At 41.5% G+C, this 21,309-nt stretch overlaps 1 protein-coding gene across 2 annotated transcripts in view; it reads left to right on the forward strand.

The window, feature by feature from the left end:
- Positions 1 to 21,309, forward strand: part of EPS8 (EGFR pathway substrate 8, signaling adaptor) — a 228,704-nt gene that overhangs the window by 104,776 nt on the left and 102,619 nt on the right. Inside the window, exon 3 of one of the 2 annotated variants that reach the window (XM_075552027.1) lies at positions 7,285 to 7,351. The exons of the other annotated variant lie outside the window; for it this stretch is intronic. The gene's annotated coding sequence lies outside the window, so the exon portion shown is untranslated. The remainder of the gene's footprint in view (positions 1 to 7,284; positions 7,352 to 21,309) is intronic. 2 annotated transcript variants of the gene reach the window in all.

The raw sequence follows: 21,309 nt of genomic DNA on the forward strand, positions 1-21,309 counted from the left end.
CTCTGCACCCACTGGAGCCACGTGACCAGAACCTGGTGAAGGGCAACTGGTTCATAGTGAGGAGATTCCCCCTTTAGTTTACATTCACATGCTACAGCTCTTAAGGACTTGTGATAGTTAGGTTTTATGTCAACTTAGCTTTGCCAGGATTCTGCCACGATGTGATCTGACATAATTAGTTAACTCCTTAATGTGATATTCTTTAAGCAGCCAAGCAGTTGGGGGAAGATTAGGGTGGAGTGCTACTTCCTTCATCACATCACATCACATCACATCACATCAATCAGGTCACATCACATCAATCACATCACATCACATCACCACATCACATCACATCACATCATCACATCAATCACATCACATCACATCACCACATCACATCACAAGTTTTATACAATTGAAAGGACAATTTTTTTGGAAGGTATCGCCTCCTCCTAGTTAAACACACTCTGTGGGAAAACTCCCCACTTCTCACTGGGTCTGGATTCTACATCTGTCTCCTCAACTTCTGGTTGTCTGGACTTCAGTCCCTGGCCCTCTGTATTGCATGCTGCCCCTCAGCGCTCTCAGTCGCCCAGTATATTGCTGCCAACCTTGGAGTCACCGGACTCAGTGGCCACAAACCTGAGTGGCTCACCATAGATTCATCTGCCTCCATCAGCCTATGGTTTTTTTTGCTTCCTGGTTCATCAGTCCTGACAGGTACCTGATTCAGGAAAAGCTTCCACTTAACATCTGACCCACAGACTTGAACCAGTTTGGGCTTTGCCATTTCTATAAATGTGTAAGCCACGTTCTTAATATGAAATTATATGAGGGGATACCCCCAAAACACAACTTGGATTTCCCCCCAAAATCTATGTATTTAAAGTTATTTTTTAAAACGCAACCTTATCACCTTCTAAGTACTGTCCATTACACTTAATACATTTGTCAAATTTGTGATTCCATTCTTTGAAACATTTTTCAAACTCATCTGTTTGGATGGCTGACAGCCCCTCCCTCGTGTTTTCCTTCACCTCTTCCATGTCATCAGATCACTGTTCTTTCATGTCCCTCTTTCTTTGTGGAAACAAAAAGAAGTTGCACGGAGTGATTCAGGTGAGTCAGGTGCGTTGGGCAAGAGAGGCATGCTGGTTTTTTCCAAAAACTGGTGCACTGAGATGGCTGTGTGAGCAAGTATATTGTCGTGGTGGCAAAACCAGTTCCCCATCGGTCACAAAGCAGGCCCCACCTTCTTGTGGTCACACGCTGCTATGCAGTCTTTTCAGAACCTCTAAATAGAAGCTTGATTAACAGGCTGACTCAGTGGAACGAACTTCAAATGCACTATTCCCTTCATAAAAAACAAACAAAAAAACAACCAAATGAGCTTTATCTTGATTTTTGATTTCACTTGCAGAGCTTTTTTTGGGTGAGGTGATGATGGTGTCTTCACTGGCTTGATTGATGTTTGGTTTGGGGGGTCCTAAGAATAGCACCCTGTCTCATTCATTACCAGTAATGACATCAGAAAAAAAGTCTGGATCACTTCAGAGCTGTTCTTTCAAAGCATTGCATATTTCCATTAGAAGCTCTTTTTCCTGGTCAGTTAAAATCTGGGGCACAAATTTGGCAGTAACCCTTCTCCTTCCCAAATCTGTTAAAATTCACTGAACCCAGCTCCAAGATAGTCCAGATAACTTACCCATCTTGTCATTGGTTCGTTGTTGGTCTTGGAGCACAAGTGCATGAATTTTGTCAACACTTTCGTCTGTTCAGGAAGTTGATGGGTGTCCAGAATGAGATTTGTCATCAGTCGACATTACAACTTTTTAGAAATGAGAAAACCATTCATACACTTGAGTTTTCCCATTGTGCTGACCGTGTAAGCTGTGTTCAACATCACAGCAGTTTCTGCAGCATTTTTCCCAAGCAGGAAACAAAATTTACAGCTGTACACTGTTCTTGTGAATTGACCATTACAAAAAAATGAGGTTTGAGTGAAACTGCTTTTATGAAAAGCTTCACTGTTACCAGAGAGAACCTTCCCAGGCGAAGCCACTGTTACACTAGTGAACACTCTGCCCAGGGGAGCTCCCCCACTTTTTTTCGGGGGGATGGGTGGGTACTCCTTCATATGTATGTATATAACTAGCTTTGTATTGGTTTTGCTTTTCTAGAGAACCCAGTCTAACACAATATTTTATTCAGATAAATGTGCATGTATTTATGCACATTACTTCTTTTTGTTTTTTTTATACCTGTCTGTTTTTCAGTTTTTTTATCTTTGTGAATCCTTCTTTTCTTTTCTTTTTAAAAAATATCATTTTATTAGGGGCTCATACAACTCTTATCACAATCAATACATACATCAATTGTGTAAAGCACATTTGTACATTCATTGCCCTCATCATTCTCAAAATATTTGCTCTCCACGTAAGCCCCTGGCATCAGCTCCTCATTTTCCCCCTCCCTCCCTCTCCTCATCCCTCATGAACCCTAGATAACTTATAAATTATTATTTTGTCATATCTTGCACTGTCCAACGTCTCCCTTCACCCCCTTCTCTGTTGTCCGTCCCCCAGGGAGGAGCTTATATGTAGATCCTTGTAATCAGCTCCCCTTTCCACCCTAATCTCCCTCCACCTTCCCTGTATCGCCACTTCTTTTCTGTTTTCCTTCTATTATCTTCAGTATATCTTTTCCTTTAGATTAAAAATATAGTTATGTGAAGTATTGAAAAATGTCTGTTAGGTGTATTCACAAATAATGCTTAATCACAGTGAATTATTTTCTCATAAATTTTATAGTTTTCAAAATTATATGCGTATCTTCTGTAGTAGTTGGTTTTAAAATTTTTGTTTTATTTGTATACCTGCAAAAATCCTACGTGTCCTGGTGTATGGAGTAATGGCGTATTCCCGTACAGTATTTTTATGTCTGTTTCTGCCAGCTATTTCCAGGCTATTGCTGGGCTGGGATTTGCATTGCTCCTCATTTTCTAGCTTGGCGATTCCCATACACATAATATTTAGACTTCAAAATTCTCGCACGAGCTTAGGGCTTTCATTTCTGGTTGTAGCATTTGCCTCGTGTCCTCATCCAGATCCTTTGAGACAAAGCCCTTGACGTTTTTCTATCATTTTATCAGTGATTGCCGCTCCTTGAAGGTTGTCTCGTGTGCCCCAACATCTCTTTTGCCCACAAGGCCTTCCATATACAGTTGGGCACCTGGCCCGTGGCTAAGGAGGAGTGTGGGCAGCCATCTCCCTCAGCGGGGCTCACCTTCGGCAGCCCTTTCTTTAGACCTGGGCACCAGGAGGTGGCATCTCATCACCAAACCAAATCTGGACTTCGTGTGATGTCCACTGAAGTGGTTCATCTCAACAGCACTCTGACCGTGAGTTCTAGATCTGCTTTCCCACGGGTTAGCTTTCTTTACTCCCGGGAAGGATACCTCCGTCTTTTCTAAACGTGTATAGTGTCTTTTTCATGAGCTCATTTGATCCTATCAGTGCACCTAGGATTCTCACAAGTTACTACCTATTCATCCTAGTCCTCAACCTCTGCCTCATTAAATGGGTTCTATAAACCACAGTGTCTGGCGCCAGATACAGCTGTTTGTTTTAATTTGGTGCCGTGAATAGTCGATGAGATTCTTTGAGTTGTACTGCAAAGCCCGGGTCCACTTTACAGGTAAAATCCCTCGGTCAATGGAAGGATCACGTGGAATGCAAATCATGGGAAGTGAATGTAACGTATTTTGTCCTTTGACTCACCTGCTCTCACGTCAGGGAAGGGTGTCATATCCTGGATGGCGTCTTTCTCTCTCTCTTCCATCCAGTCGGTGCTAAGGACCTTCTTGCATAGAGACCTGCCCGAGTGGGTGTGGAAGGCCAGACAGCTGTACAGGCACAGAAAGCTTCGCCGGTGGTCTCAGCTAGCAGCTCCACTGGTTCTGAATGAGTTGCTTGGTGCCGTATCCAAGCTAGGGAGCCACTCCATGGGTTTCCTGGACTGGAGTCTTTGCGGAAGCACGTGGTGGAGCTGCTGGAGGGCTATGAGTTGCCAACCTTGATTCAGGTTCTGTACCGAGGACTTACCTATTGTGCTTCTAGGCCTTTAAGACATGTCATCAGCCATTATTTGTATTGTTTAAAAGCTTTGTTTCCCCAATAAAGGCCTCACTGGGAGTGTAGTAAGTAGAGTTGCTATGTTTACTTAGAAGAGGAAGTCTTCTCTAATGCCCCAGAGAAACCAAAGGAGAAACTGCATTCTTTCCAGTACAATGCCGAAACTGCAGCCTGGAGGCCCACCCTTTCTGAGGACTGCCAAAGGTCACTTGGCCCTTCCGTGATCCAGAGGAATCCCGGCACAGCCTGGCCTGGAGAATGGGGTAGCGGAGATTTACCTGGATTATGTGTGAGTCAGTAGGTAGCATTGAGTTTGTGAACATGTTCTTTGCTAAGGAGGACTCTGAAAGAGATAAATAATTATCACCGGGAAGGTTATTTCTAAACTCTAAAACATGTCATCGTTTCAGGCTAAGAAAGCTCTTGGACAATTTTAGAAATTCCCATTTAACGTTAAAAATAGATTCTGAACTTGGTGTCATAGGTTGTGTCCATGCTCAGCAGGGTCCTTCCTGCCTTCTGCCCCTGTGACCCTACCCCAGAGGAGAAAGGGATGTAAAGGCTTTCCTTCCCTCTTTGGTTATGGTGTTTAAGGGGAAACAGATCTTTTCTTCTCTTTTTTAAAGTGGTATTTCCAAGAGAAGATCTCTTGGCTATTAACAGTTCAAAAGTGTAAGCATAGTATATCAAGTTAAAAAAATTATTTTGAAATGAACCTGATAAACTAATTTTGATTGTTTATACAATGTAAGTTGCGCTGTAAAAATTTGCTCACTAAATTTAGCCTTCCTAGCTTATTATTGGCTGTGAGGCCACAGATTGAATCCAGCCAATTTCTGTGTAAACATTTTGCTTGGGATCTAAATAGGAGTTAAATATGTGTATTTTCAGTTTCCTCTTTTTCTTTAGTGAACTTGTAAATATTTAAATAGTCAACCAATGGAAGTTTTTAAAGAAAGACTTTCAGAAAATCTAATTTTAAAATTATGGGTTTTAAATATCAAATTTGAGTTCAGTGATTAGCCTGTGTACTTTTTAACATATGTGGTTGTTGCTGTCCAGTTGCTTCCGACTCGCTGCGTGTGCAGTCCCATGTTTGTGCAGTCCACTTCTCCAGAGGGTCTTTAAGGCTGTGTCGGTGGGCTTTCAGAAGCCTGATCACCAAGACTAGTCTTCCAAGACCCCTCTACGGGGATTCCTTTCAGCTCGTAGTCAAGAGAGCACAATTTGTTTTATAGCTCTGTTTCAGTGGTATTTTATTCAGGTGAAACCTTTGTTGTTGGTATTCTATTGCTAGTGATTAAATGCAAGGCATTATTTGTATAAAAGGTAATTATTTAAAAAGAATCAAGAGCTATAACTTTGCATTACAATATAAAAGGGGAAAAAGTAAACAACTGGTTAGATCACCATCGTGTGGGAAAAATGTCAAACTTGTCTTAATGTCAGGGGTCATGATTATGGCTATTTTGGTCCTTTTAAATAAATTCATGTTTATGTGTATTGATTTTCCAATAAGGTGTCTGTTACTTAAGATTCTTCTAGTGAATTCTTCAATGCCAGCACTATCAATTGATGGAAGTTTTAAGCACCAGATGCAGATTTTTTGTTTAATTTGGTACCATGAATAATAGGTGGGATTCTTTGTGTTGTATTGCAAAGCCTGGACCCATTTTGCAGGTAAAATTCCAGAGTAAATGGAAGCATCACGTAGAATGCAAATATTGGGAAGAGTATGTACAATATTTTGTCCTTTGACTCACCTGTTCTCACTTTAGGAGTGTTTACAGAGAGGTGTCTGTCTGACACCAACTAGACTCTGAATCAGCCCCCTACCATTTAAATGAAGGAGATTGCATACCCGTGGAATTAATAGTCCAAAGACTAAGCTGTTTAGTCTCATTTCTCTCTGTAAACAATTTGAAGTAAATTGTGTAGAAAAGTCTCTTTTTTGTTATTAATCTAGTTAGGGAGACAAAAATCAGCTCCTTACTGCTTAGATTTTAAATTAGTAGCTTGGTTGAATGATCCAAGAATTTTGTCCAGAGGATATATGATAAAGTAGATTGTCATTGTATAGTCTTGATTATTTTCCTTTTGGAATATTTTTAACAAGTATTCGTTACAATTTTTAATTTTAGGTTAAAAATTTTAATTTAGCATGTGAACACTTAAAAGTAGACTTTTTAGTTATATGACTAAAGTATATTTCTTATTTTGGTTAAAACTAAGGCATTTGTGTGTAGAATTTTGGGAACAGAACATAGAAACTAGATTTGAGAATTTGATTAGAGGGAACTTTGATGGTTTTCTCAATATATTTTCTAAAGTGTTAAAGATTTGTGAAATATTGTCCCTCTGGACTTATAAGCAGTGTCTATATTGGACAGGGTGGCATTGCCCTGTGAGTTTCTGAGACTATAAATCTTCACCAGAATAGAAAGTCCCGTCTTTCTACTATAAGGTTGCTATGTGTCGGCATAGACTCCGTAGCAGTAAGCTTTTGTTATTTTTTTAACTTTGTACTGATAGATTCTGAACCGAATGGACAATGTGCATTTATTAAACTTGCCGTAATCTTTGACTATCTGATGAAGACAGCTTTAGTTTTAGGAGCATTGATGTCAACTTTCTTGTTTATGAACATATGGTGTCAGATATTTAGCTATAATTCAAGATTCTATCATTTAAATTTCCTGTATGATCCTAGTCACCAAATTTAAATCTCTGGTAAAGACTCACAGACAGTATTATTGCGATTACCTTCTATTGTGCAATTTGTGGTTTGGAAGAAAACACCTGTGCCCCATTTTGCAGGTGATTCTTTGCTCTTTCGACAATTTGCCAGGCCAAGGGACACAGTAGTCTCCACTAAGTAGAGCTTTGAATGTCAAGTTTATGCACAAAGGCTGGGATTGTGGCTGCAGAAAGCTCTCCTGCTGCTCTGGCCAGGCTTTCCAAGGGATCTTTGAATGAATTCTCTTAATTTATTCACAGCTTGTACTTGTGAACGCCAATTGGGCTTCCTTTTGCCCATTCATAACTCATGTTGCATTCCCCTCGCCCAGTGCACTTCCCATCTCCCATCATCTCAAATGCAAACTCACCTGCACCTTCCCAGATCATACATCCTCAGTTCTGGTCGAATCCTCTTGTTTTATACCTGCAGATTCCTGGTGCTTTGCCTTTACTCAGACCTCCATTAGAAGGCCGCTTCTTCATTTCCAACATCGAAGGTAATCTTTCTGTTTTGTGCTTTCTGCATTTTCTTATCCTACAGTGTAGGCAACATTCGACCTTCTCTAGTTCTCAAGGCAGATTGGTGCAAGGCAGAGGTCAGATATGCCTCCACCCTCCATCCCTTTGATGCCGTTCTGACACCAGCTCTCCTCCCACAGCACCTCACCCCTTACCCTGAAGAGGTACAGCCAGACTCCTCCTTAGAGGCAAGGCCATCTTTGTCTCATCTACTTTGGGCAAGGGTAAGGAGACCAGTTCTTAGGATATTTTGCTTGGGAAAGTAGAGGCTCACCAAAAGTGAAGAGCTCTTGACAAGACGGATTGACGTGGTGGCTACAACAAGGGGCTCAGACATGAGAGCAATCGTGAGCTGGCACGGGACCAGGCAGGCAGGCTTTCGTTCTGTTGTGCTTGTGATCGCTGTGAATCAGAAATGACCCTCTGGCGCCCAACAACAACACCCTGATCATGAAGCCGTGGGGGTGGGGGGGGTGTTCTTTAAGGAAATCAGATTCAAGTTGTAAATAACAGAAGCTGGTATTGTATCTTATAGGGGGCTACATTTTCAGATATGTACCATTGTAGGACCATATGTAGGAAGGAATTGTATTTATTTTACATGATCTTTTGCTAGGACCTTTGTGTATTTCTTATTTCATTCTCTGAGAGGCCTTATTATAACTCCTGTACCAGTGAGAAACAGAGACTCATGGAAGGTAGGTAGGCTTAATATACTGAGTATGTGGTGATGGGATCCATTAACAAGGCTTTTTGACCCCAGAGAAGAAAATGGTGTCGTACAAACCGAATATAAGGTGTTCAAGTCTCTGGCAGGAGAATGTCTAAATAGGGATTAGCTGTGGACAAGTGTAGTACCTTAAACTAATGCCTAAAATACAAACAGAGCACTTTAGTTTGATACACAAAAATAGAATTACTTGGAGAACTGTAATTTAAAAAATAAATCCAATAAATATAAAGGAAGGCCTTTGGATAGATAATATAGGATCCCAAAGAAAACTTAACAAAATTGAAGTCTCATCAACTTAAAATAATATTTATAAGAAAAATGAAGTGAAATAAAACCTCGGCTTTACCTCAATAGAAAATGCACCAGGGAGGAATGCACTGTGAAAAGCAGATACTAGACAAGTCCTGGCACAGATGCCGAAGTGTAAAATTTTATGAAGAAAGGATTACTTTCCAGTCCTAGGAAAACATGTAATAGGGAATCTGCGATCTATTGGTGGGTCGTGGAACGCTATCCTGAGGAGGGGTCATTTAAGCTGAAATATGGAAGTTAGCCAGGCAACAGTGAAGGATAAGCTTTTCTTCTGCGGGGGATGGTGAGCTTTCAGGAGGTCAAGCGGTAGGCCTAGTCACGGAAACAATGGTGATGACTGTGTTTAGCAACAGTCATGAGCACAGCCGTCTTGCCTGTTTTGTTCATCACTGTACAAGATGGCTTCAAAAATTTGTGGGAATTTTCCATTATCTCTCAATTCCGCTTTCTTATGAACTTCTTGAAATGCCCTTGTTGGAGGTTCTTTCACTAAGGAATTTTAATGGTGTAATTGTGAGACAAGTGTTGCTGGGTGAGCCAAACCTACCGGTAATTGCATTAAACTACCCAGATTATTGGTTAATCCCAGAAGGTTACCCTAGGCCCCTTGCAGCTCAACCTTGCCAGACCTGCATTGGTCTCTGGATAGAGCATTTGGCTTGGAGACCATCTGCACAGAAAAGGCCTGACAAGGATTGTAGACAGCAAGCTTCCACTGGATCCAATCCTGAGTCGGAAAGGTGAATTTACATTATTATCATTAGTTCAGAATGAACCTGAAATTGAATGACTAAAGTATTGTCCTAAAACATGACCCACTAAGGATTCCAGGGGATCACCGATGACCAAAAAAGACACTGCGATCAGACTTAGTGAGTTCACAAAAACATTAAATACTCTCTGTATATATTTGTATTTATAGAATACAAATGCCCTCCCATTGAGTGAACATCTCCCATCAAAAATTAAATTTAAACGTCTACATTGAGCTAATTTTACTTTTTAGGTTAGAGTACACCAAAGAATTTATAAAGTAAAAAGAGAAAGTAGCGACGGTTGTGTATTTCTAAACTGTTAAACAAGGTTGTGGTAGCTGTGGAAGGGACGGGTTTGACAAGTTATGTACTATAAAGTGGAAGGGAAAATGGCTGCTTAGCAAGGAAGGAAAGGGAGTTACATTATGTAAGAAGGGGGCTGAGAGACAGAAAGAAGGAAGATATATCCAAGGTTATTCTTACATGTTAGTCTTTGAGGTTTGCGTTTAGATAGTTGATAAATGACAAAGCTAACAAATGTACAGCTGACCATGCAAGAATTCAGGGTACTATGTGTTGTAAGTATGCATCAGCCTTCAGTATAGTCATAGCTTCTGGCCAGGGAGTTGATGTGAAGTCTGAGCAATGTCTTAGTGGCTGTCATAAATCTGTGTCCTCGCACAAAGGCAATATTGGCTAACAGATAAGATGCACTTGCTGAGAATTGTACATGTCATTTGATCAGTGAGAAAAAGATCCCTGTCCCCCAAATAACAATGACTTTGCAAGGGGCATATGTGTTTGGTGGAAGGTCGTGAAGGTTGGCAGGCTGGTGGAGTACCACTGTTTTTGAAAGAGATTCTTTCTAAAAGTTAAATGACCAGGTTAAATATTGTCAATGCCACTTCCACACAAAGCCATATTCACTGCCAGTGAGTCAGTGATGACTTACAGAGACCATACCGGACAGGCTAGAACTGCTCCTGTGGGCGTCTGAGACTGTAATCCTTTAGGCGAGTGGAAAGCCTCATCTTTCTGCCTTGGACCTGCTGGTTGGTTTCGAAGTGCCTACCTTGCGGGTCACAGGCCAATGCATAACCACTATGTCACCAGGGATCCTATTAATGACACTTAGCTCACCATGCATTCCCAGAAAACTTCAAGTTAACGATGTTGTTCAAGGAAGTTACAGACATATCTCTTGTGCTGATTATCTTTATTTACTATTATCATACAATTTCTGTTAACATTTGGCATAGAAATTGATAATGGACCTGTTAATTACAAAAGCAAAATATAGTTGTTTTCTTTTAAAGTTTGACCTTTGAAACCATCAATTTGATTAGGGTTTTCTTCTTCTTCTTTTTTTTTTTTTTGCTTTGGAAGGATTTGGACTAGTATATTTTGTTTTGTTCACCGGTGGTTTTCTCTACATTTACCTGTATTTAGATTGCTTAAACGTGCACTTGATAAGCGAAATAGTGAAGAGAATTAAAAAAAACACCTTTTGATCAATTTTAAAATTCAGTAGATCCTTTTGTAAAGTAGTATATCACTTCTGAAATATTTTTAAAATTCAAGAACATTCTCTTATTTCATTAGAGAGTCCCTGGGTGGGACACATATTTAGGCAACCAGACATAACTGAAGGTTACTGGTTCAGATTTACCCAGAGGTGCATTGGGAGAATGACCTCATGACCTTCTTCTAGAAGGTCACAGCCATTGTGGCCCGATGGAAGATAGCTCTCTTCTGAAGCAAATGAGATTGCCATGTGTCGGAATTAGCTCAGTGGTAACCGGGTGGATTTTGGATTTTTTTGTTGTTGTTGTTGGGGATGGAGCAAAGAATCACACTCCCTCCATCTGACTAATGAGTTAAGCGTCAGGGAGAAAAGGTATTTATTGTCAAGATATATATATGGTCAGAGAATGTTCGAGCTCGAGCAGAAAAAAAAAGCTGGAAACAGTATAATTTATGGCTTTTGCATATTAGGATTGTGTTTCTTGATCCTTATTAAGCAGCCAGTTACCTTCACGTTGATTTTGACTCATGATTCTGGGCTAGAAACATGCTCCCCAGAGTATTCAGGGGCCAATTTTTAAAGAAGTAAATCACCTGACATTTCTTCTGAGGTGCCTCTGGGTCAACTTGAGCCTGTGACTTTCAGTTAGCAGGCTAGCAGGCTCATTGTTGGCACTGAATTGGCATTGCCCATCTGCATACCTTCTCCCTGCCCTGAGTGCTCCAGGAGGAGAGGAAGCATGCCATTCTTCTGCATCTTGCTAAGCACAGTGCTCTAAAAACTTCCCTGCCATCCAGTTGCTTCTGACTCCTAGCGACCTTACAGGACATGGTAGAACCACGTCATAGAGTTTCTGAGACTGCAAATTTCTGCAGACAGATAGCTTCATTTTTCTCCCTTAGGGCAGCTGATGGCTTTGAACCGCTAACCCTGCACTTAGGAACCCAGTGTTTAAACCACTCTGCCACTAGGGCCCCACTATACCTGGTAAGTCCTAAATATTCACATGTTGAAAAAGAAGATACCAGACGCATTTATTATGTGGCTCTTCTCATGATAGGATAACGCCTGCCTCCAGTACACAGTCACTATTCCATGTGTAAGCTGTGATTTCTTTCACAAGGCTAGTAATTATTCATAGGCATTTTCTGGGCATATCTTCATACAGGCAAAAGTATCAAGCGTGCATTTTTTTTAGTAGTTTACCACTGCTTCATCTCTATGCAGATTGGTTATCTTTCTGGGTATACCTCCCTTGGGAATTCTCATGTTGCTTTAGAGTCCTCCCATCTTAAAATAAATGATCTGCTAATTCATACTTAAATGTTAATGGTACAACATGTTATTACTTTCAGAAGTGTTTATAGTTTAAAAGTGGTTCCTAGGGATAAAAATGCTTAGCTGTAAAGAATGAATGAATTTCCAGTGGAAGAATTCCCTTCGCTATGGCATGCAGGCAAATGATACACTTCAAGAAAATAGGGTGGCTCTTTCTTAGCCCAAGTTCACAGCAGGCAAACAGACTTCCAAGAGAACCTCTGAATCTTCACTACCTCCTGAGAAGGGCGATCGCTGAGAACAGGTATGCTATCTCCTCAGCTGCTGCTTGAAGGGCTCTGCCCCTCGGGAATACATCTGCTCTTTCTCAGCAAAACCCAGTGAGCTGCGCGCCAGAGTGCTACGACTTATTTGGGAATGTATAGTCGTCCCGATTACGTTAAATAGAGATTTATTTTTGCAACTGTTTCGAACTGGGAGTGCACAATCACTTAATATTTAGTTTCTGTGAACCGGTTATGAATCTGAGTGAGCTCGTATTAGCTGACTTGACGGAACGGAATTGTCTTTCTCCTGAACTCAAAATACTGTGAGTCAAATGTGTGAACTCTTTCCAGTCCAGATTACTCAAGAGGAAGCAAACAGCAAGAGTCCGTTTAATTGCTTGTTATTTTGAAGAAGGAAACGTTATGTGTATTTTTCTCCCCCAGGGGTTAGGTCCAGAGCATTATCATTTTGGTGTTTTTGTAGTTTTCTGAGATAGGCCAAGTGTTTCGGAACTAAACAACAAGAGAGACTGACAGAGTGTGGCTGGGGAATGCAAGGCTTCAAAGCTTATCAAAGCCAATGGTAGTCCTCCAGATTAAAGACATGGTATTTTTTGTACCCAAGTGTTAGTGATAAATTGTTCAAATTAGAATTTTAAGCCGCACATTAGAAATACCTATGTGAATCTATCCAGGGATATATGCAATTAGAAAAGCATTCATTCCCACATATGTCTTGTTTGGTGCCATTGAGGCAGCTCTGATTCCTAGAGGCCCTGTGCCTGACAGAGCGAAAATGCACAGTCCTGTACTGTCTTGACAGTCATTTCTATGTTTGAGACCATGTTTGCAGCCACTGTATCCATTCATCTCATTGGTGGTCTTCCTCTTTTTCATTGACCTTATAATTCTGCATGCATGTAATGCTTAGGGACTTATCTCTCTTTAGAATATGTTATAAAGACATATTGAGTTGAGGGTTTTGTCACACACTTCTTTTTTGAAATTTATTTTAATTAAAAAGATTAGTTTATTGGGGCCTCATACAATTCTTATCACAATCCATACATACATCTATTGTGTCAAGCACGTTTGTACATTTGTTGCCATCATCATTCTCAAAACATTTGCTTTCTACTTGAGCCCTTAATATCAGCTACTCATTTTCCCCCTTCCCTCCCCACTCCCCCTTTCCTCATGAACCCTTACTAATTTATGAATTATTATTTTGTCATATCTTACACTGACTGACTTCTCCCTTCACCCACTTTTCTGTTATCCATCCCCCAGGGAGGACGTTATATGTAGGTCCATGTAATCAGTTCCCCCTTCCTACCCCACTTTCCCTCCACCCTCCCGCTATTGCCACTCACCATTGGTCCTGAAGGAGTCATCTGCCCTGGATTCCCTGTGTTTCCAGGTCCTATCTGTACCAATGTATATCCTCTGGTCTAGCCAGATTTGTAAGGTAGAATTGGGATCACGATAGTGGGGGGAGGAAGCATTTAAGAACTAGAGGAAAATAGTATGTGTCATCGTTGCTACCCTGAAATCTTACTGACACGTCTCCTCCCTGTGACCCTTCAGTAGGGGGGTGTCCAGTTGCCTATAGATGGGCTTTGGGTCTCTACTCACTCCTCTGCATTTACCCTCATTTACAATGATATGGTTTTTTTGTTCTTTTGATGCCTGATACCTGATCCTTTCGACACCTCGTGGTCACACAGGCTGGTGTGCTTTTTCCATGAGGGCTTTGTTGCTTCTGAGCTAGGTGGCCGCTTGTTTATCTTTAAGCCTTTAAGACCCCAGACACTATATGTTTTGATAAGTGTGAACCATCAGCTTTCTTCACCACATTTGCTTATGCACACATTTGTCTTCATTGATCATATTGGGAAGGTGGGCACCCGCTGATATGATTATTTGTTCTTTGATGTCTGATACCTGGTCCCTTCTACACCTTGTGATCACACAGGCTGGTGTGCTTCTTCCATGTGGACTTTGATGCTTTTGAGCTAGATGGCTGCCTGTTTACCTGCAAGCCTTTAAGACCCCAGATGCTATATCTTTTGATAGCCCGGCACCATCAGCTTTCTTCACCAAATTTGCTATGCACCCACTTAGTCTTCAGTGATTGTGTTGGGAAGGTGAGCATCATGAATGCCAATTTAATAGAAACGTATTCTTGCATTGAGGGACTACTTGAGTGGAGGTCCAATGCCACACACTTACTTCTATGAAACATTCTGGCTGTACTTCTCCCTTGACAAATGTTCTGGTTCTACTCATAACCCATTGTATGTATCTTCAATATATCATAATTTAAAGCCATCAATTCTACTTCAGTCTTTATTGCCCATATGTATATATGTATATATGCATATATATGTATGTATATATTATCATTATATGTGTGTATAAGCAGCCTGGTAACGCCGTGAGGTTGGACTGTTAACTTCAATGTTGGTGGTTCAAACACAACAGCCCCCCTCTGGGAGAATGATGACACTCTGCATTGGTAAAAATTTATAGCTTCAGAAACTCTATATGAGGTCACTATGAATCAAATGAGCTTGATGGAAATAGGCTTTTTTTTGGGGGGTGTATGTCTTTTAGGAGACCTGGTAATATAGCAGTTATGCGTTGGGCTGCTAATTGCAAGATTAGCAGTTCAAAACCACCATCTACTCCACGGGAGAAAGATGAGGCTTTCTCCTTCTCTAAAGAATTACAGTTTCAGAAACCCAACGAGGCACTTCTACCCTGTTCTCTCAAACACAAACTCACTGCCAGAGTCAAGGCTGACTCATAGCGACCCCCTTTGGGTTTCTGAGAGTGTAACTGTTTATGGGAGTAGAAAGCCAGTCTTTCTCCTGTGGAGCTGCTCGTGGTTTGGAACTGCCGACTATGAAGACCGCAGCCCAGCGCGTAACCACGGCCATCAGGGCTCCTGCCCTGCCCTATAGCGTCGCCGTAAACCAGAACTGACTTGATGCAATGCGTTTGGTTTTTGGTGTATGCATTGGAGTATTACCCCTTCTATGAGAGGGTCACACCAGGATGTAACGCACAAGCTGGAGGCCTGGGTGCTTGTGTTAGTCGGTCTGGATGGAAGGTTTTATGTCATTCTAAAAATAAAGAAACCCGTTTCCATCAACTTAGAGCAACCCTACACATGGTAGCTGAGACTGGTGCTTGGCAGGCTCGTCGGTAGCTGAGTTTTCACAAGCAGCCCCTCTTCCGAGGCACCTCTGGCTCAAACCTCCCACCTCTAACTAGCCCTGTGACTGGGGGCAGCGTGTGTTGTTGTTCTGTGGCGCCTTCCTTCAACTGTGTGAAGTGCAGAAGTTAATAGAACCGACCTCCTGGTGACAATGATCCAGAAATAAGTCAGTTTGCAAAGAATTTATCACCACGAACTTGCAAACACATATAATGCCCTGATGCTACTTTTCTTGTAAATTATTTTATACTATTGCCCACTTTATTGTTTTATAGAGAAGAGAGGCATCACTTTAAAACAAAGCAACAGCAGAAAACCTATCCAAAACACTTTTGAAGTCAAGGTTCGGTTAATCCTTTAGATGAAAATAGTAAAACTCTTCCAGTATGGTAAGGAAATTATGGTTTCAAGAGAGATCTGTCTAGATAATCAGTGGCTTGTTTTTTGTAATGTACCTTGGCTTCTGACTTTTGTAAAACTGTATTTAAAGTCCTGCCTCTTATGACCAGGTGCTGTGAGCTTATGAAATGTTCTCCGTTTCGAAGCCGTGTTGCCTTTGGAAAACATGCGGCCTTTTGTCCATTTTGCGTTGGACTTCAATCTTGTCTAATCAGTATTTGAGAGAAAAGCCACTTGCACAAGGCTTCCTTCCAAGTAAAGCATGGGGTGTTTCAGGAAGTGGTCCTGGTGAGTCAGAGGAGACTGCTTTTTCCTCTGAGTCAGTTTTGAACCTGCTTGATATAAATAAGCACACTTCTACCAAAGGTTCTGCTTTCAGATTAGATGTTAAAGTCGTCTTAGGTACACAACCACATCTACAGCAGCCCCTTCATTGATGGTCTTGCTTAATTAGCACTGATTAGCTGTCTTCTATGACTCCGGAAGCTCTGGGACAACTCTTCCGAGTTCAGTCTGTATTTCTAAGTTTGTTTCTGCCTCACACGAGCATAGCTTCAAATCGACGACGAAATGTCTATCTACCTAGGCAATGACATCTACTTTGACCACTAACATCCCATGTATTTTCTTTTAACACACTTGTGTAAGATTCTCTAGAGGACAGCCCTTAATGCCAAAATTATCTTGTGAAAACTGTGAGGCTTATCCGGAAGATAGGGCAGGCTCCATTTCAGACCCCTGCCGTGAAGTGAGCATGGCAAAGTGAGCTACGCAACACCAGCGTTTTGGGTTCCCGGTGCAGATAAAGTTATGTCACACTTTCTGTAGTCTATAACGTATGCAGTAGCATTACAAAACAAGTTTGGAATCTTGTGAGAATGATAGGAAACTGTGACCCAGAAACAGTCAGTAAAAGCGCGACCTATTGGAAACATGGCCCCGATCGACTTGCTCGGAGCAGGGTTGTCACACAACCTCAATTAGTAAAAGTCACCCTCTGTGAAGCACACTGCAGTGATACGTGCGCCTGTGCAGCGCGGCCAGATCCCAGAGCTCTAGACGAGGCCCAGAGCGAAGACAAGAATAGCGGTTCTTCATGCTCACGGTAGAAAGCATGAGAACAATGGCGAGAGGAAGAGATGTGCATGTTGCATTGGGTCAGGGAAGACGCTCCAAAGAGGGCAGGAACCGAGCAGTCAGAACATAGCAGGAGGGTATGCAGTGCGAAAGGGACCTTAAGGTGACTCAGTGCAGACCTGCTCAGAGGGGTGTGGGTTCACCTGGAGTTAGGATGGTTCACCTGCGAAAGGACTGGCAATATTTTCAGAGGGGAAATCTTTTGTGAGTCTTGTGCACTCCAATAAGGAATTTTCTTTTGTGTGTCTGTGAGTGTCTAATTGGTATCATCTTGTACTCCCACCAGTTTAATCATGCTTAGCTTACTGCGTTTGATTTTCACTTTCACGAGTTCCATTCCAGAATCAGTGTTTAAAGAAACACTGATGCTTCTGTGTCTTTGTAGTATGCAAGTTTTTCAGGAAAATAAAGGAACTTATGTACACGTGTGTATGTATGTATATACATATATATCTGCCTTTGTATATATTTGTATCTATAGCAAAGAATATCTACCTAAGATCACTTCCATAGAGTTCATTCCAATTCACAGTGGCCCTATAGGACAGAGCACAAGTGCTCCTTAGGGTTTCTGAGCCTGTAAATCTTTATGGGAATAGATAGCCTCATCTTTCTTCCAAGGAGCAGCTAATGGATTTGAACAGCTGACCTTTTAGTTAATGGACTGACATATAACCCAGTATACCTCCATGACACCTCATTCAAGAATATGCACCATGCCTCATAATTCCTATTTGCTTTTTTAATATAATTCCCATCATAATTTTATTCTAATTTTGTATATGAGTAACTGAGACTCACATGATAAGAACTTATCCCAGGTCACAAAGAGATAGTAGAATCAGGGTAGCCCATCTTCATAGTGTATCACAATAAGAATATCGGGATATACTCAACACTAGGTTACTGTTTCTAGGAGCTCTGAAAGAAGTTCCCCACAGGAGTTTTACTGATAGACACCTGTATTATTATTATTTTTTAAGGAGTAGTACGGTGATTTTGGGGGCAGCACATTGCTTATGAGGCAGCTTGCACTCTTGGGCCCCTTGCTGACCCTTCCTCTCGGAGGGCCGTTTTTGTTTCTAAGAGCGAGTTGTCATCCTCGGACCTTCTGGAGGGTTAAGCCCTGAGTGACTGGAGCCTTGCACTTTCTGCCTCAGCTTATGTGTTGATTATAAGAGTAGGGCTCTTGGTTTACGTCTGTGACAGGGAAATCGCCATGTGGCTTTTGGCAAGTCTGGCCTTCCCTGAGGTGACAACAGTGTCAACAGTACCCCTCCTGGCAATCCTGAAAGTCTGTCTCAGACATTTCTATCATTTTTCACTTTAAAAGAGAGTAGGGAAACCCATCTTATTCTGACAGTGATGTCATTCTAATTTCCCAGTGTTTGCTGCTATCATTTTTTCCCAGATCTTCCTAGCAACCCAAAATGAAGAAACGGACAAATTCCTATGGCAAATACTGTCTTTTTAGACAGACTTTGAGTTTTGCGGGACAGAGAACAGCCAGTCCTCAAATGTATGTAGTTTTCCCACCCTGCATGAGATAATGGGATGCTCGTTATTTCTCTTCTGCTCTGTTCCTCACGTGGGCTACCCAGATGACTTCCTACGGTAATAAGCAGATCACAGAGTTAATGCGCCAGCTCCTGTCACTGATGGCCCTGGGCTTTGGAGCTGTCCAGACAGGCAACGTTCCCAGGTCTTTCATTTAATCAGTAATCATCGAGAACCAGCGAGTTTAGATGGCATGTCCAAGGACACAGAGCCAGCTAGTGGCAAAGAAAATAACTCGCTATTCTTTCTGTTCATGACAAACTAAATCCACAGAGACAAGAGTGTCTACACTGCTACTTCTCCACACGTCCAACACGGTGGCACGTCCAACACTGCTGCTTCTCCACACTCAGAAAAATGGCTAAGTCCCGAGACGTGTGAAGTTCACCATCAGAGACGGAATAGAATTGGAGATGTGAGTGGATATCATTGGAGGAAAATTCACTTTTTCCACTGCATTAGACAAATTAAAGAAGTTGGTTGGCATAAGGAAGTTATGATGGAGATAGCAGTCTGTTGTGTAGTGTGCATGGGGTAACCTAGAGAATGGGGTTCAAGAGCACGGTTGACCCTGCCTGCTCCTTGCATTGAGTGCTTCCTGTTATCAACGCCACATGTTTTCTGTTTTCAGCTTTTTAAGTAGTTGGCATATTTCCTAGTAGACATACACATCTTCATTCAACCAAGGTATAAAATGTTCAAGGATATTATATTTTTTCCATTCATTCCATAAGTGCTTATTGAGAACTCATTACCAATGAAAAACTAAACTCACTGTCCTTGAGTGGATTCTGACTCATAGCAACCTGCTAGCATGGAGCACAGCCGCCTCTGTGCCTTTCTGTGACTGTAAATCCTTCTTGGAATAAAAAGCCATACTTTCCCCCATTGGGTGCTTTGGAATTGCTGTTCTTGTAGTTGGTAGCTCGGCACCTAGCCCACAACAGCACCAGGGCTCCTGGAGAACTCATTGTATATTAGTAACGATGCTTTCAATAAAGTATAGCCCCTGCCCACAGAGAATTACAGTCATGTGCATAGTAAAGAAAACAGGGCGTAACAATAGCATACATCATTATCTTACTGTTAGGCTAAAGTGTTTGGAAGGGCATCAAATGGGCAGGGCCTCCTCAGGCCTTTGTAAACTAGGTCTCAAGCTTCAGTAAGAATGGCTCGATAAAGGTGGCTGGCAGGTTTTGGGGTGGCAAGATCATCTAGCTATACAGAATGTGAATTGGAGTCAGGATTCCGGAAAGTAGTTCAGTTTGACTCTACACAGTACGCCGTGTGAGCTTGAGGGGAGGAGTAAGGAGAGAGGTGGGGTTAAGAAGGTAGATATGAAGAGAGAATAAATGTTTCATGAAAAAGTCTGCCATGTGGTGCTATTAAATTGGATGTTATATGAAAAGCAGTGGAAAGTCTTTGAGGAGATTTAAGTAATCATAAAAATTTCTAGATGGCAGCATGATTAGATTGGCACAGATTTTATTCACAAAAGTTTCTGAAGCCATTTCAGTTTAGACCATCAAAAGACCGTGAGATGATTTTAACCCCTCATAACTTTTTTCCATGAGTACTTTCTGTGTGTAGGTGCATGCCTAACACAAATGCATGGAGTTTAAACAAGTGCTTTTAGAAATAAGAGTCAATGTAAGTATGTTTTTAGGAGGAATCATGGATCTCTGGGGGGGGGGGTTTAATATGTTGAGACTATTAGAGACAGTGCTGGACTTACTGCTCATAGTTAGCCGAGCAGCTTGAGGAGGAGTATTGGCTTTCCCCAGCGCGCCCAGGAGAACCGAAGGGCTCTGTGTTGACAAAGCAGCACCTGCTTTACTAGCTGATTTATCGACGTTCCTGAGGGATGATGTTTCTCGCAGGAATTAGATGGAAGTGCTTCTTAGTGCATCGTTATTTAATAATTAAGTAGAGTGGAATAGCTCTATCACTTCATAAAGCTCTTTAGAGCATTTTTGATTTATTTCTTACATAATAATTTGTATATCCCCATGATTTCTAGAAACGCACGTCACCACAACGTTGCATATAACGTCCGTCTAATTTTATTCATTTGCACTTGGAAGAATTGTGTCACGGAGAATGTTCCGGAATAGGATTGAATTTTGCTTGACAGAGGACTAGGTGATGGTAGACTTTGGTGGTTCTTGGGAAACTGAGGTCATTGTTCGTAGCCTGGCACTACCTTTGCCTTTATCATGGTATGATTATTTCCTGTTCTATCACCTGGCTTTCCTTCACAATCTTGTCGAATCCTGTTTCCTTTCTTCTTTGATTATAAGTAAAACTAAACTGTCCATTTTTCTCATCCTAAATCTGTGCACCTCTTTTGCAATAGATCGCTTCTGCTGGAGATCCTTGTAATTCTATGTAGACTATGTAACCATATGCTTTGGGATAAAAGGAAATTTATTCACTTATTATTTTTCTCAATGTGGTATAGTGGTCAGATTTTATCCCAGGTCTATTACTTTGAATAACCAAACCCACTCTTGTTGATTCTGACTCATAGTGATCCTGTGAGATCCGTCGATTTCAGGCAGCCTGATTTTTTTCCACAGAGCAACTGGTGGTTTTGCATTGCGGGCCTTACAGTACGTTTCAATTAAATCACACCATGCTTTTCACCACAGTATGCACGTGCTACCACTGGGGGCTGCTAACCACAGGTTCACGCCTACCAGCACTTGCCAGGAGAAAGATGAGGCAGTCTATTCCTTTAAACACGGACTG

This window comes from Tenrec ecaudatus, chromosome 6, assembly GCF_050624435.1.
Source record: "Tenrec ecaudatus isolate mTenEca1 chromosome 6, mTenEca1.hap1, whole genome shotgun sequence".
Lineage (NCBI taxonomy): Eukaryota > Metazoa > Chordata > Mammalia > Afrosoricida > Tenrecidae > Tenrec > Tenrec ecaudatus.